The sequence below is a fragment of the Etheostoma spectabile genome, unplaced genomic scaffold, assembly GCF_008692095.1.
Source record: "Etheostoma spectabile isolate EspeVRDwgs_2016 unplaced genomic scaffold, UIUC_Espe_1.0 scaffold00019336, whole genome shotgun sequence".
Lineage (NCBI taxonomy): Eukaryota > Metazoa > Chordata > Actinopteri > Perciformes > Percidae > Etheostoma > Etheostoma spectabile.
Window position 1 is genome coordinate 1 of NW_022604830.1, and position 14,965 is coordinate 14,965.

The window sequence follows — 14,965 nt, forward strand, 5'->3', positions numbered from 1 at the left end:
TCTCTTGGTGACTGGAGTGATGGGAGCTGTTTGGGCCTTTGTTGTTTTTGTGCTGACTGTTTGATTACAAAGGTTGTTTGTTAAACAAAGGCTGCCAACCTGACGCGCCTTTGACATGTTTCTGCATGTACCCACTTCCATCTGTGCTGATATTAACTGAACTGATTTTACCATACTTCTCTGATAAATGTAAGCAATGAATGATTTCATCTGCCAGGAAGCACAACGGTTTCTTTTTGCCATTACTTTATGCATGCCTCCAAACTAAAACATTGCAACGAAAAGTTGTCAGTTTAGATGACTACAACAATCAGCATGGCAAGTCCCCACTAGTAGGCTTGAGTCTATTTTTGTTTAAAACTTTTTCCTTTTTGTCTGGGGTCAAATTTGACTTATGTTAAGTTTCTTATCAGAAATGAGTTTCTATTAACCAAAAATAACATGGGTGGTTACATGATCTTTGCTAGTAAAATTACTGATTTCATTGCATATTAGGTTTTAAATACATATGTTTTGTTTTCCTAGGTCATTTTGACCTGGAGGTCCAATGGAGCACTATTGTGCTTTACAGCAGATGAGCCACATGTAAAGACTCACTAAAACACCTGGCACACATACACGGCCCCCACAACACCATAATACAACCGGCAGCTGCAAACTACTCATGTAATGTAACATTGTGCTTTCCAACACATGGAGTGCACAGTACCAGAGACCTGCAAAAGATCATTGTGCTCTCCAGCATAAAGATGCGTGCCACACACCTGGGGAAATGGTTATGTATTGTACTTTTCAGCAGACGGAGACATCAGTCCCTCCAGACTTTTTGGGCTTTTTTTTTTTTTTTTTTTTTTTTTTGTGAGAATTGCAGTCTAAAATGCCAGATTTTTTTCGCGGGAGCTTTTGTATAGCTTTTTTGTCTTGCAATAAAAGTTGCAATGTCTTTTTTTTTTTTCTTTTTTTTCTGTTTAAAATAACTTTACTCTAGGCTAAGTTTTTGTACTAACCTTCTGAAAAAGGCTCAGGATGCTGCAAATGTTGGTGTAATAAGAAACTGGCGGGAGGATTTAAGACAATTTGTTGAATTAATCAAATTTTGAACATATGTTCTGTGCTTGTTTATCTTTACGTTATTTCCTCACCTGGCCTCGGACCATTCCTATGGTTTGATAAAGTATTGTTATCCTTTAACATATCATTGCACTTACAATGAGTGAAGCTGTTCTCAGTTTAGGTCATCCTGTACGCCTCTCTCTCAGTTTTTCCTGCATCTACCATTGTGTCACACTGAGACAAAGTCTGGCACGTGGACTGCAGATGCTGTTTCTCATTCTGCATTGACTTTATGAGCCAGATGACGGTTAAAAAAAAAAAAAATCCAGAATGCAAAGACCCCACGGGAGTTGCATTTAAACCAAACAGTGTCTGAAATCTTTTTATATGGGTGTTACGGCAGGTATCGAACTGTAGTTTCCATTTTTATAGATGAAATATAATTGACATGCCATTAAGTTTACTCTTCAGCAAATGTAGACATTTCACTTCATAAACGATGCCTTGATAAACGTGAAACACTTAATACTGCCCAAAGTATACCAAGTAGCAGAGAATGGTTTTGATCCATCGACGCTGGGGTTATGGGCCCAGCACGCTCCCACCACTGCGCCACCCTGCTCTGCTGTTCAAGCTCAGGGGCTGGAAAAATCTGGAGTGACATTTCGAGGAAAGTTTGGAAACCGGTGGCAACCAATCAACCAACAGCAACATTTGGTAGACCTTGACACTATCTTTTATGTGGATTCCTGATTTCTCTGTCCTTAATTGGTGCTTTCTGCTGTCAAATTCTGTTTTTGTATCATACGGGTCTGTTTCTTTTTTTTAAGTACATACTTGGCCTACATTTTGAATGCATGATATAAATGCATACAGTGGTATGCATGCGTTTAGGAACCCCATGCTGAGTTGACTAAAGAGAATTAAAAAAAAATCATCTTTTGGAAATTGATCTTAATGCCTTGATTTTAAAAAAGTAAAATCAGATATAAACATCAGTAGGAGTCTACCAAGTTGCATCTTATCATTTTAGTTTGGACACCCAGTGAGGCTTACCCGTGATGGTTTGGACTGAGTCGACTAGGGTTTTCTGCTGCTCTCGAGATGGCGGTACTCACTCTGGTTTCTCTTCACAATAACACAAGTCTTTCGCCTTTTACTAAAGACTTCCTTGAAGGGGAACCCCCGATGAAACTCTTTTGGTGGGCTTTGCTGTTTGCCGAGCCTTTGTACTTGTGAAAATAAGCAACTCCGATCGCTTCCTGCAGGTGTTTCTGGCTCTGGAGCTGTGGAGTCTGGATCTGTGGTTGGAGACACCTGCTGCCTCCATGTTCCTGATTCTTGTGAAGTGAATGCAATATCTCTGAATGCCTAGAGAGGAGTCCCTTTAAATTTGGCATACATAACCACTTGGAGTCGCGGATGAACTGATTTCGATTTGGAAGTCAAAGGTCAAGGTCACTGTTTCCTTATGTCCCAGAAATGTATGTATTTCTCCTGAACTGGTGTACATGGTTAATGTAAAGCCCCAGTGGCCTAATGGATAAGGCACTGGCCTCCTAAGCCAGGGATTGTGGGTTCAAGTCTTCAAGTCCATCTGGGTGATTTTCAGCAGTGGCGCAGCGGAAGTGAGCTGGGCCTATAACCCAGAGGTCGATGGATTGAAACCATCCTCTGCTGGAGACCTCTGAAACCTCACACCTGGTTTCCATGGTGAGATTGAATCATAAATAACTGCGAAAGTGGTTGACAGCGCCATGAAAATTAATGTTCTGGCAGTCTACTGTCCATTTTGCCAAATCAAGATCCACTACCCAGTAAATTGACTTTCCAGTTATGTGATTGGTAAGTGGTTGGGCTGTACACAGGTTTTGATCACATCCATCGGTTGCATGGACAAGACTTCATACCCCGGTTCCCCCGCATGATCGCTCTCTTGTCTTTGTTGTTCGATGACTATTTGGGCTCACCCCTAAACACACCCGAAGCATCTCAGACGAAAATCCCTCTGCACCTCAAAGTGCTCTCAAGCACTCCCAGCTGTGCGTTTTGCAGAAGAGCACCTTGTTTTTCTTGTAGCTTTGGAAAAGGCTTTAGCTTATGACAAGGTAACAAATAACACCATTGTGCTTCTCATTCGTGTGTTCACTTCAGTTATGTATTGAATCAAATCTTTAGAGCTAATGGTCCTCATTTATCACCTAGACGTAGAAATCCAGCGCAGATATGAGCGCAGAAATCCTCTTACAACAGGCTTTACGTGAGATTCATGAAACGTTCGTATCACACCAATCAGACAGTAAGAATGATCATACATTGATAAATGCAGTGGCTGGAAACGATTGTTATTTAAATATCACGCCCCAATATATTCTCAATTTTGAGGCCTCGCCTCTATTTACGACATGGCCAGATCCGGCTAAGAGTGGTGGAGAATGAAAACCTGACATCTCAGGTGCTCTGGTGCAGCCAGCGACCACAGCCCAGGGGAATATGCCGCCTAAGAAAAATGCAATCCTACCCTATGAGGTTGAGGAGATGTGAATTGAGTACACCACTGCCAGGCCAAGTGAGAAGGAGAGAGAGAAGGAGATGCTGGAACAGCAGTCAATTTTGCTTTTTGGATTTCAAAGGCATTTATGTTGATAGCTGGACAATGAGGATTGTCATACTCTGCCGAGCAAAAACAAAACGGACCACTCCTTGGTAAATCCGTTCACCAACAGAATAAAAAGTCAGCACTCCTCAGACAAGGAAGGAAATTAAAAGGCACCCAAGTTTACATCAACCAACACCTCACCCAGAAAAATGCTGATATTGCCAAGAAAGCACGAATACTCAGAAACAAAACAAGACCCAGGCAACATGGGCAAGAATTGTAAAATTTACATCAAACTTCATGAGCTGACTTTTAACTGCAGGAGCCTTATCGCAAACCTTTAAAAAATCAAACAGTTACCTGAAACAGGAACAAATGTTCACAGCATTTGCAATAACAGTGACTTGGCTCACGGTAGAAAAACCTGAGTTGGTGGAGATTTAGGGATATGAACTATCATTCATCAATAGGAAACACTCAAAGGGTGGGGGGGTTTGCATTATATATTGACCAAAGATATTAATGTCAAATAGTTACTAAAATGTATTTTGTTTTAGATACAATCATGGAATGCATCACAGTACACATTGAAATGGAAAAATCAAAAACATTCTAATTAGCTGCATCTATAGGAAACCGGGATCGAATAATTACATGTTTAAGGAAATAATTACAGAAATATTCAGTAATATTCAGTAATTTCAAAATGTTTTTTTATCTGCGGAGATTTCAATATTGACTTGCTCAACCCAAAAGACCACAACAAAACTACAGAGTTCCTTTATCTGATGTACAGTCCCGGTTTGTATCCCTCAATCACTCGACCAACCAGAATTAAACAATACTTCTACACTAATTGATAATATATTTACCAACGTCACTGTCTATAAAGTTGAAAGTGGACTAATAACAAATGATGTCAGTGATCATCTGCCAGTTTTTGAAAACACATAGCTACACTAGACCCAGGAAGGACGACAACATGACAGATGAACTGATTTAGATTTTGCATTTTCAGAAGAGGACCTGGTTTCTTTTAGCTGAGAAAAGGCTTTCGCTCATAAAGGTACAAATTGCACTTTATTGCCCCTTATTAAACATTTTGGCAATTTTAACAGTACAATACAAACATAAAGAAACTACAAAACAACAATAACTTGAAGCGTACATTAAAAAATGGCCAACTTCTAGTGTGTTGTAATGATGAGAGGACTGTTTGAACCAATTTACATTATAAGGGTAACAAAAGTATTCCTAAAATGAAAATTACACTGACATCCTGTCAGCCCAAAAAATGTGTATGTTTCTAGAGATGAGAAGAAAGTTTTTACAAAATAAAACCAAAATAAAAAAGTTTCAAACATGTCTTTAAACGTCTTAATGTTTCTCCTCTGGGCCTCCTCCTTCCCACGGTGGGTACATTGTGGTTAGGGTTGGGTACCGAAACCCGTGCTAGTACGGCACCGGTGCCTTAACACCCGGTCGGACTGAATAGTAACAGGATTTTGGGGCCTCATTTCGGTGCTACTGAAATAACAGGGCTGCCTTTTCCATCTAGTGGTTGTTTTTGTCATTTAGCAGCAATTTACTGGATTATTATTACATTTTTTTTACATTTAATTTGGACCATATAGAAATAAACAAGCCATTCTTAAATGTTGCTTACTGTCTTTTTGTGCTCCCTTTTTTTTTTTTTTAAACATATACATTAAAAGATATATTTTTAAAATATGGGTTCAGGCACCGATTCTGGTGCCTAAATGGTAGAGGGTTCTGAAGAAAGGCAGAAAACAGTCCAGCTGATCCACAATAACATACATGCTGCTCAGAAGATAAAGTTACTGCTGGTCAGCCTTCAACGTGGAGAGAAGATCATATAACAACACAGCTATCAGGGCATGAGGAGAGGAAACAGCTTGGCTCTGAAACATGTTCACAACGAGGCAGAGTGAACGCGCTGGTGTCTTTTAAGGCTACCACTCTGAGAAAAGGTTTCCCCACATTGTTCACACCAGTACGGCTTCTCTCCAGTGTGAATGCGCTGGTGAGTTTTAAGGCTACTACTCTGAGAAAAGGTTCCCCACATTGTTCACACCAGTACGGCTTCTCTCCAGTGTGAGTGCGCCGGTGAGTATTAAGGCTACCACTATGAGAAAAGGTTTCCCCACATTGTACACAGCTGTAAGGCTTCTCTCCAGTGTGAATGCGCTGGTGTCTTTTAAGGTGACTACTACGAGAAAAGGTTTCCCCACATTGTTCACAGCTGTAAGGCTTCTCTCCAGTGTGAATGCGTTGATGTCTTGTCAGGGTACTCTGTTGTGTGAAAGCTGCCCCACATTGATCACAGCTGTACGGCTTCTCTCCAGTGTGAACTCTCTGATGAATCTTTAAATATCCTGATGTGAAGGATTTGTCACAGTGCTGACAGCGGTGACGTCTGACTCCTCTTCCTCTCCGTTTCTATCAACAGAGAAAAACCAAGAGAGTGAGTTAGTGAGGTGCCATGCTGTAGAGCTCTATCTTAAACTAGAAACAACATTTAGAGCATGTCTATGGAACATTGTTTGACTGACGCAATACTTTTCTTAGTCCTTGTGTTGTCTTCCCTTTAAAATTGAAAATCAACACTTTTGTTGAGGCTTTGTAGAATGTTTAAATTTTTCTTCAGTTTTTGTCACTTTTTTGACGTTTAACAATACATTACACCAACTTATTAACTTTTACTTTTTTACAGTTTATTTTTGGAATTTATGGTCAATAAACCTCATGTATAGGAAATTTACCTAATGTTTGAGTGAGAAAAGCATAAATTAGGAATTATTTAGAATAAAATTAAAGGAATGGATGTTGATGATAATCACAGACTGGAATATTTCAACTTTTACTCTATACTATTTAAAAAACACTTCAACGTTTCTCCAAATGCTATAAAATTGAATAAGACACCCCCAAAATAATGAAAGTAGAGATTTGTACTTGGCAAAGAGCGCTGTGTGGAATCAATCATGTTATTTTGGGTAATTAAAAAACACTGATGTAGGACAACGGGTCATTTTGACCCGAGGACGACATGAGGTTAATTATCTGCCAACATCACTATTATGGAGTTGCATTATGGGAATCCATGCATCCATTGTTGGTTAGTTTGTGATAAATAAACTACTTTTGATCTATTTATGTGTGGCCTCCATTATGTTGCCAGCCTTTAGCCAGCCGGTAACAAATTGGGGATCATCCAGGATTTTTAGTGCCGGGAGAGTTGTAACTGTAACATTTTGCCACAGATTTTTAGCTTTCGCTGGTATCTGTAGGGGTTACTGTGTTGTCTTCATGTTGCTGGAACAGCTCTACTCCAGTAAAGTAAATTGGAACCATTGTCCCTGATAGGCATTAGCAATGAGGGGCACCAGTTGACCTTTGACCTTTTGTTTTAGGTTGTCGTTTTTGCTAAATCAAACTTGTATAGCCAGCAGTATTGTGTAAGTAAGTAATATGGTAGTGTAATGTGGTATTGTCCACACAAGCTACATTTCCTCAAGCATTTCTGTGCTCTGGAATAAAACTGCTGAGCATCACTGACGTCTCTGTCAAACACAGGCGCATATGTCGTGGTCATGGATGTTTAAAAAATAGCTTTAATATACAGTTGTGTTCACAATAATAGCATCACTAAACTCAAACTATTTTTTGGTTAAAGTGATATTTCTACATGGCAAATAATTTACTAGTAAGTGTTGTAGAGTCCTAGAAAACCAACAGTCATGCCACGCATGCTGCTCATTCTGTGGAATTGAATCTGTAATTGAAAGGAGCATGTTCATAATAATAGCAGTGTTGTGTTCAATTAGTGAGCTTGAGATTGATTCTGTGAAGAAACAGGTGTCAGTTATGGCCCATATTTAATATATATACTGTATATATACATATTTAAGGAAGAAAGCAAGAACATGTTGTGCATGCTGGTTATAGTGCATTTCACACTGAAATACTCAGCAAAATGGCTCGTTCCAGCCATTGCTCTAAAGAACAGAGGACTTTGATTAAAAAGTTGATATGAGTTGAAAACATATAAAGAAGTGCAGAAGATTAGAAGCTACTCCGCCAAAATTATTTCAAATGCCTTGAAATGGCATCCAAAGCCTGACCGACGTGGGAAACAACCAAAGGACACATTGACTGGTCAAAGGAGAAATGGAGCAACATCCTGGGGACTGATGAGAGGGAAACTGTTCTTTTTGGGTCTAGGAGCCGAAGACAGTTTGTCCTCCGACCCCCCTGCACTGAAATCAAGCCCCAGTCCACTGTGAAGACAGTAAAGCACGGTGGTTATGGGATGTTTCTCATACTGTAGTGTTGGGCCGGTATATCACATACCAGGGATCATGGATCAGTTCCAATACATCAGAATACTTGAAGAGGTCATGTTGCCTTATGCTGAAGAGGAAATGCCTTTGAAACGGGTCTTTCAACAAGACAAGGACCCAAACACACCAGGAAGGAGCAAAGTCTTGGTTCCAGAGGAACCAGATTGATGTTATGGAGCGGCCAGCCCAACCCCCGGACCTCAATCCCAGAGAACACTTGTAGGGTGACATCATAAAGCATTACCATGGTTAAGCTGTGTGTGTGTTAATAAAGTTTGGATTAACTATCTGCGTGGCCTGTTTGTTTCCGGTCTAGACCTGCTCTTTGTTGTTGTGATTTAGCGCTATCTAAATAAAATTGAATTGATATATCTGTGTGGCCTTTTTGTTACCGGCCTTGAGCCAGGCGGTAACAACCGGTTGATGGTCTGGGATTGGTAGTGCTTTATCAGCCTCTCCGTCTCAGGGATTGGTTGGCACTCTTTGTTTCTTAATTAGATCAAAATCTAAATTTGATCACAAATAATACTTTACATGAGAACCATAATCCAGAAAAACAAAGCATGAATATATTGTTGAATCTGTTAAGTTAATTGGTAGAAATGTACATTACGATAAACGTGACTGCACATTATATGAAAGGCACCGAGGAGATTATCAAAACTGATTTTTCCCGGCCTTTATTTATCAGAGTTGCCCCCCCCCGACCACTATCAGGGCCGCAGTTTAATCGACTACTGGTTTTTCTTTTAGGAATTACGTAAAATGTATAAATCCTGAAAGACATTTGTGAAACCCTCTGTGTGCATTCATTAATATTGAGATTAGATTTCTGGGACTCTTCAGTCTGGAGTAACCTCTTTCCTTCACTCACCTCCTCCTCCCTGACACCTTTCCTCTTGCCATCCTTCTTCTTCTCCTCCGTCTCCTCGTGTTTCTGCAGGTACTCGGTGATAAGGTCCAGGTCCAGGTTTTCTTGCGGCTCCCATGTGTTCTCCTCACTGGAAGGTGAGTGCAGACAGAAGAACATCTCCTCACACTTTGTTGTTAGACAATCCATTCTCACGCTAATTATCATTACTATTATTCCTTTTTTCTATTGCCATCTTGTAAGGTTATTTAAGGTTATTTGTGGGTCTGCACTTTAGTGTCAAAATACCAAACCTTCAACTTTGAGGGCATGATACCAAGCTGACACTTATTTGCAATATTTATATATCTCAGGACCAAGAACACCAAGCATTAATATTCTAGACTCATACTTACTCTGAGAACCCCTTCCATTTCAGCAGAAACTCTACTCTTCCCTTCACCACTCTGCGGTCCAAACCTTCTCCACCACATAATCCTCTTCTTCCTCTTCCTCCACCTCCTCGCCCTTCTTTCCTGCTGTGGTCGCCAGCTTGCCGTCTGCTGAAGGTGCCTTTAGTAGACCCCAGGAGGTGTGTTGACAATGATACAAGGTTAGAAGAACTAATGGGAGGTGTGAGTGAATTCTAGTTGACCATGTTTTACTATATTAAAATCTTCTGTTTGACTGGAGAAAATGAAAGGGCTGATGAGGGACCAATCCATAGGACTCCAGAGTGTCAAGTATCTCCTGCATTCAGACTGGAAGAACTACTAAAATGTAAGGCCCAAAGTTATTAACTGGAGCTACAAGCTACATGCACAGTAGCCTGGATCAACCACACTTCATTTAGCAGAACATCTCCAGATGTTCCTGTGTGAAAATGGAAGTTCAGAAAGACGTTTTGATGGTGCAACAGGCAGGCCTGGTCGCTTCTTTAGGGAATAACTGTAAAGATTCACAAAGAATATGTTTACCGTTAGTGAGGGATGTGCAATTAATTGAATTTTGATTTGAATTTAGATTTTGACTCCAACGATCACAAAAATAGTATAATCGAGAGAAAAAAATTCTGTATTGAAGAACACTCTTATTTTGTCTTGTATTCTGAATGACACACGCATGCGCACATCTGCCCTTCCCGAAGCCATAAAACTTCTCAGCAGTCAGGGAGGCATCCAGTGGAATTTAAAAACTCAGCACGAGTAAATGTTAGAAGGAGAGCAGCCAGAGCAGCGGTTTAGTCCGCAAAAAAGGTAAATCCTACTCCGGTGTCTGGGAAAAGTTAACGTTCGCTAATTCTGCGTCCCTCTGCCTGAGCCGCACAACAAGGTGCTGTAGAGCCCAAGAGCCCTGGCGTTATCTAACATGTGTCTGTGTAAATAATATTTAATAATATTTAAAAAAGACAAAAATGGTTTGACTAAAACTTGGCCATGATACCCAAGTTCTCTTGGACTAAAACATAATGGACTGTTCTCTATAGCACTTTTCTAGTGTCAACGACTACTCAAAGTTCTTCTACATAATACAGGAACCATTTACACACATAAGTACACTGTGGCCGAGGCTGCTGTACAAGTACACCCCGTACTCAGGGTTCAGTGTTTTTGACTTTGACATAGGACTGCAGGGATTGAACCACCAACCTTCCAATTGCAGGCGACCGCTCTATCACTAAGCCACAGCCGCCATCTTTTAGTGTTGATATGTTGATGGCGGCCCGCCACGGTATAGGGCAGACGCACAACAGGGTTTCTGCTATGTACAACGCCGCTCCTTCAGCTGTTCATGAAAAGTCATGAAGTCGTAATTACGCGACTCTGCAGAGCCGTCTGCTCTACTGGACTCAAGCCAACTGTCATACGCTCTCTTTCGCCAAAGCAATTGGAATTGCCTAGTCTTACTATTTTGCATGTATGTATGTATGTATGTATGTATGTATGTATGTATGTATGTAATATGCATGTGCATATTGTAATGACGAGAGTCATTTAATATAAATCCTAAAAGACATTTGTGAAACCCTCTGTGGGGATTCATTAATATTGAGATTAGATTTCTGGGACTCTTCAGTCTGGAGTACCCTCTTTCCTTAACTCACCTCCTCCTTCCCGACACCTTTCCTCTTGCCCTCCTTCTTCTTCTCCTCCATCTCCTTGTCTTTCTGCATGTACTCGGCGATAAGGTCCAGGTCCAGGTTGTCTTGTGGCTCCCATGTGTTATCCTCACTGGAAAGGTGAGTGCAGACAGAAGAACATCTCCTCACACTTTTTTTTAGACAATCCATTGATCCTTTGAGGGCATGATACAATGCTGCAATCTATGCTGTACATTATTTGCATACACACACATATACAGTACAACGCCAAAAGTTTGAACACACCTTCTCATTCAATATGTTTCCTTTATTTTCATGACTATTTACATTGTAGATTATCACTGAAGGCCTCACAACTATGAATGAACACATGTGGCATTATGTACTTAACAAAAAACTGTGAAATAACTGAAAACATGTCTTATATTCTAGTTCTTCAAAGTAGCCCCCCTTTGCTTTTTTGATAGTGCTGCAAACCCTTGGTGTTCTCTCAATGAGCTTCATGAGGTAGTCACCTGAAATGGTTTCCACTTCACAGGTGTGCCTTGTCAGGGTTAATTAGTGGACGTTCTTGCCTTATTAATGGAGTTTGGACGATCAGTTGTGTTGTGCAGAAGTCAGGTTGATACACAGCCGACAGCCCTATTGGACAACTGTTACAATTCATATTATGGCAAGAACCAATCAGCTAAGTGAAGAGAAACGAGTGGCCATCATTACTTTAAGAAATGAAGGTCAGTCGGTCCGGAAAATTTAAATGTGTCCCCAAGTGCAGCGGCTAAAACCATCAAGCGCTACAACGAAACTGGCTCACATGAGGACCGCCCCAGGAAAGGAAGACCGAGAGTCACCTCTGCTGCTGAGGATAAGTTCATCTGAGTCACCAGCCTCAGAAATCACAAGTTAACAGCAGCTCAGATTAGAGACCAGATGAATACCACACAGAGTTCTAGCAGCAGACATATCTCTAGAACAACTGTTAAGAGGAGACTGAATCAGGCCTTCATGGTCAAATAGTAGCTAGGAAACCACTGCTAGGGAGACACAACAAGCAGAATAGATTTGTTTGGGCCAAGAAACACAAGGAATGGACATTAGACCAGTGGAAATCTGGGCTTTGGTCTGATGAGTCCTAGTTTGAGATCTTTGGTTCCAACCGCTGTGTCTTTGTGCGACGGAAAAAAAGGTGACCGGATGGGTTCTACATGCCTGGTTCCCACCGTGAAGCATGGAGGAGGAGGTGTGATGGTGTGGGGGTGCTTTGCTGGTGCCACTGTTGGGGATTTATTCAAAATTGAAGGCATACTGAACCAGCATGGCTACCACAGCATCCTGCAGCGACATTCCATCCCATCCGGTCTGCGTTTAGTTGGACCATCATTTATTTTTCAACAGGACAATGACTCCAAACACACCTCCAGGCTGTGTAGGGGCTATTGGACCAAGAAGGAGAGTGATGGAGTGCTGCACCTCCACAGTCACCGGACCTGAACCCAATCCAGATTGTTTGGGGAGAGCTGGAGTGAAGGCAAAAGGGCCAACAAGTGCTGAGCATTCTGGGAACTCCTTCAAGACTGTTGGGAAACCATTTCAGGTGAATACCATTCAAGAGAATGCAAAGAGTGTGCAAAGCAGTAATCACAGTAAAGGGGGGGTACTATGAAGAAACTAGAATATAAGACATGTTTTCAGTTATTTCACACTTTTCATAATTCCACATGTGTTCATTCATAGTTTTGATGCCTTCAGTGATAATCTACAATGTAAATAGTCTTGAAAATAAAGGAAATGCATTGAGTTATATGATAATGATATATATACACACAGTGTATCAGGACCAAGAACACCAAGTATTAATATTATAGACTCATACTTACTCCGAGAAGCCCTTCCATTTCAGCAGAAACTCCACTCTTCCCTCCACCACTCTGCGGTCCAAAACCTTCTCCACCTCATACTCCTCTTCCTCCTCCTTCTTGCATTCCTTTCCTGATCTGGTCGCCAGCTTGCCGTCTTCTGAGGTGCTTCTGGTAGACCCAAGGAGGGGGGGGGGGGAGACATGCAGAGATAATATTACAAGGGTTAGAAGAACTAATGGGAGGTGTGAGTGAATGCTAGTTGACCATGTTTTACTAGATTAAAATCTTCTGTTTGAATGGAGAAAATGCAAGGGCTGATGAGGGGACCAATCCGTAGGACTCCAGAGTGTCAAGTATCTCCTACATTCAAACTGAAAGAACTACTAAAATGTAAGGCCCAAAAGTCATTAACTGGAGCTACAAGCTACATGCACAGTAGCCTGGACCAACCACACTTCATTTAGCAGAACATCTCCAGATGTTCCTGTGTGAAAATGGAAAGTTCAGAAAGACGTTTTGATGGTGCAACAAGGCCGGCCTGGTCGCTTCTTTAAGGGAATCACTGTAAAGATTCCCAAAGAATATGTTAACGTTAGCCATCTTATATCTAACTGGGATGTTTTGGGAGTGATTGGAGCAGGATTGCTGAGGACGAAGTAATGTTACACAGACTGATAAGCCATGGATGCAGCACATTGAAATAGTGTGTGTGTGTGTGTGTGTGTGTGTGTGTCTGCTCTCTGTCAACATGCACATGTGTTTCTTCTATCAGGGTGAACAGTTCCTTCCTGAGACTATGTAGCAGAGCCAAAGTCGTTGCATCCAGAGCTTAGCCCCGCCCACAACTATTCTGATTGGTTTAAAGAAAACAAACAAGCCAGAGCGTTTCTTCTACAGTAAAAGAACAAAGCAAAAAATCCCAGTTAAAGCTGTTTTTTACTTTAATAAATGAAAACGTCTTTCTAAGAGACAACAAGGAATCCTGTTAAATAATCCTGATTTCAATAGAAACCAAAGTAATTGGGATTCATATCTCTTTCCCTAACGTACGACACGGAAAAGCTTCAAATGATCACATTTCAGAAACATAAAAATCAGCAATTGTTTGTTGGTTTGAAGATATATTTCAGGCAACGCATTAAAGCTTGGTCTATTTGCTGGATTGTTCCAAGGTAACTGTCGGTATGTTAATGTTAACTAGCATGCTTGTTAGCAGTAATTAGCCTGTGTCTATGTTAATTTTTAACTAGCATGTTAGTTAGCAGTAATTAGCCTGTGCCTATGTTAATGTTAACTAGTGTGCTTGTTAGCAGTAATTAGCCTGTGCCTATGTTAATGTTAACTAGCATGTTAGTTAGCAGTAAGTAGCCTGTGCCTATGTTAATTTTAACTAGCAGGTTAGTTAGCAGTAATTAGCCTGTGCCTCTGTTAACTAACATGTTAGTTAGCAGTAATTAGCCTGTGTCTGTTAATGTTAACTAGCATGTTAGTTAGCAGTAATTAGCCTGTGCCTATGTTAATGTTAACTAGCATGTTAGTTAGCAGTAATTAGCCTGTGCCTATGTTAATGTAAAATAGCATGCTAATTAGCAGTAATTAGCCTGTGCCTATACTAATGTTAACTAGCATGTTAGTTAGCAGTAATTAGCCTGTGCCTATGTTAATGTTAACTAGCATGTTAGTTAGCAGTAATTACGTACGTACCGTTACAACTTTCAGACAGGTTGCTCACGTCACATTTACGTCTTCAAGCTCAGTTGGAGGCTGCGCAGTAACGCCCAGCATCACCGGGAAAGAGCTTCTAATAGACTTCACTGGTCTCCTTCCAGATCAACGGGACCTGTTGGTCCACTTCTTTAACTGTCTATGGTTTCACTCACTCACTTAAAACAACTACTAACTGGCTCTATTAGCCTTCGAGCTAGTGCTAGCTTGTAGGCTAATAGAGCCAGTTAGGTCAGTTTGGTCAGTGTTTTCTTTCTTTCATTCCTATTTTAGGTCTGTCAGTCACAGTGAACACCGGGGACATTTCCGGGGACAGGTCACCAAAACCGGGGACTGTTCCTGGAAACCGGGGACATCTGGTCACCCTCCACAAGGACTTTAGCTTGTGCTACACTAACTGCTAACGATGCTAAC

At 41.0% G+C, this 14,965-nt stretch overlaps 1 non-coding gene across 1 annotated transcript; it reads left to right on the forward strand.

Annotated features, from left to right (window-relative positions):
- The first annotated feature begins 2,169 nt into the window (after window positions 1-2,169).
- Window positions 2,170-2,279, forward strand: LOC116684602 (U5 spliceosomal RNA). The gene has a single exon (XR_004330796.1). It is a non-coding gene; the product is annotated as a U5 spliceosomal RNA (small nuclear RNA).
- The last annotated feature ends 12,686 nt before the right edge of the window (window positions 2,280-14,965 follow it).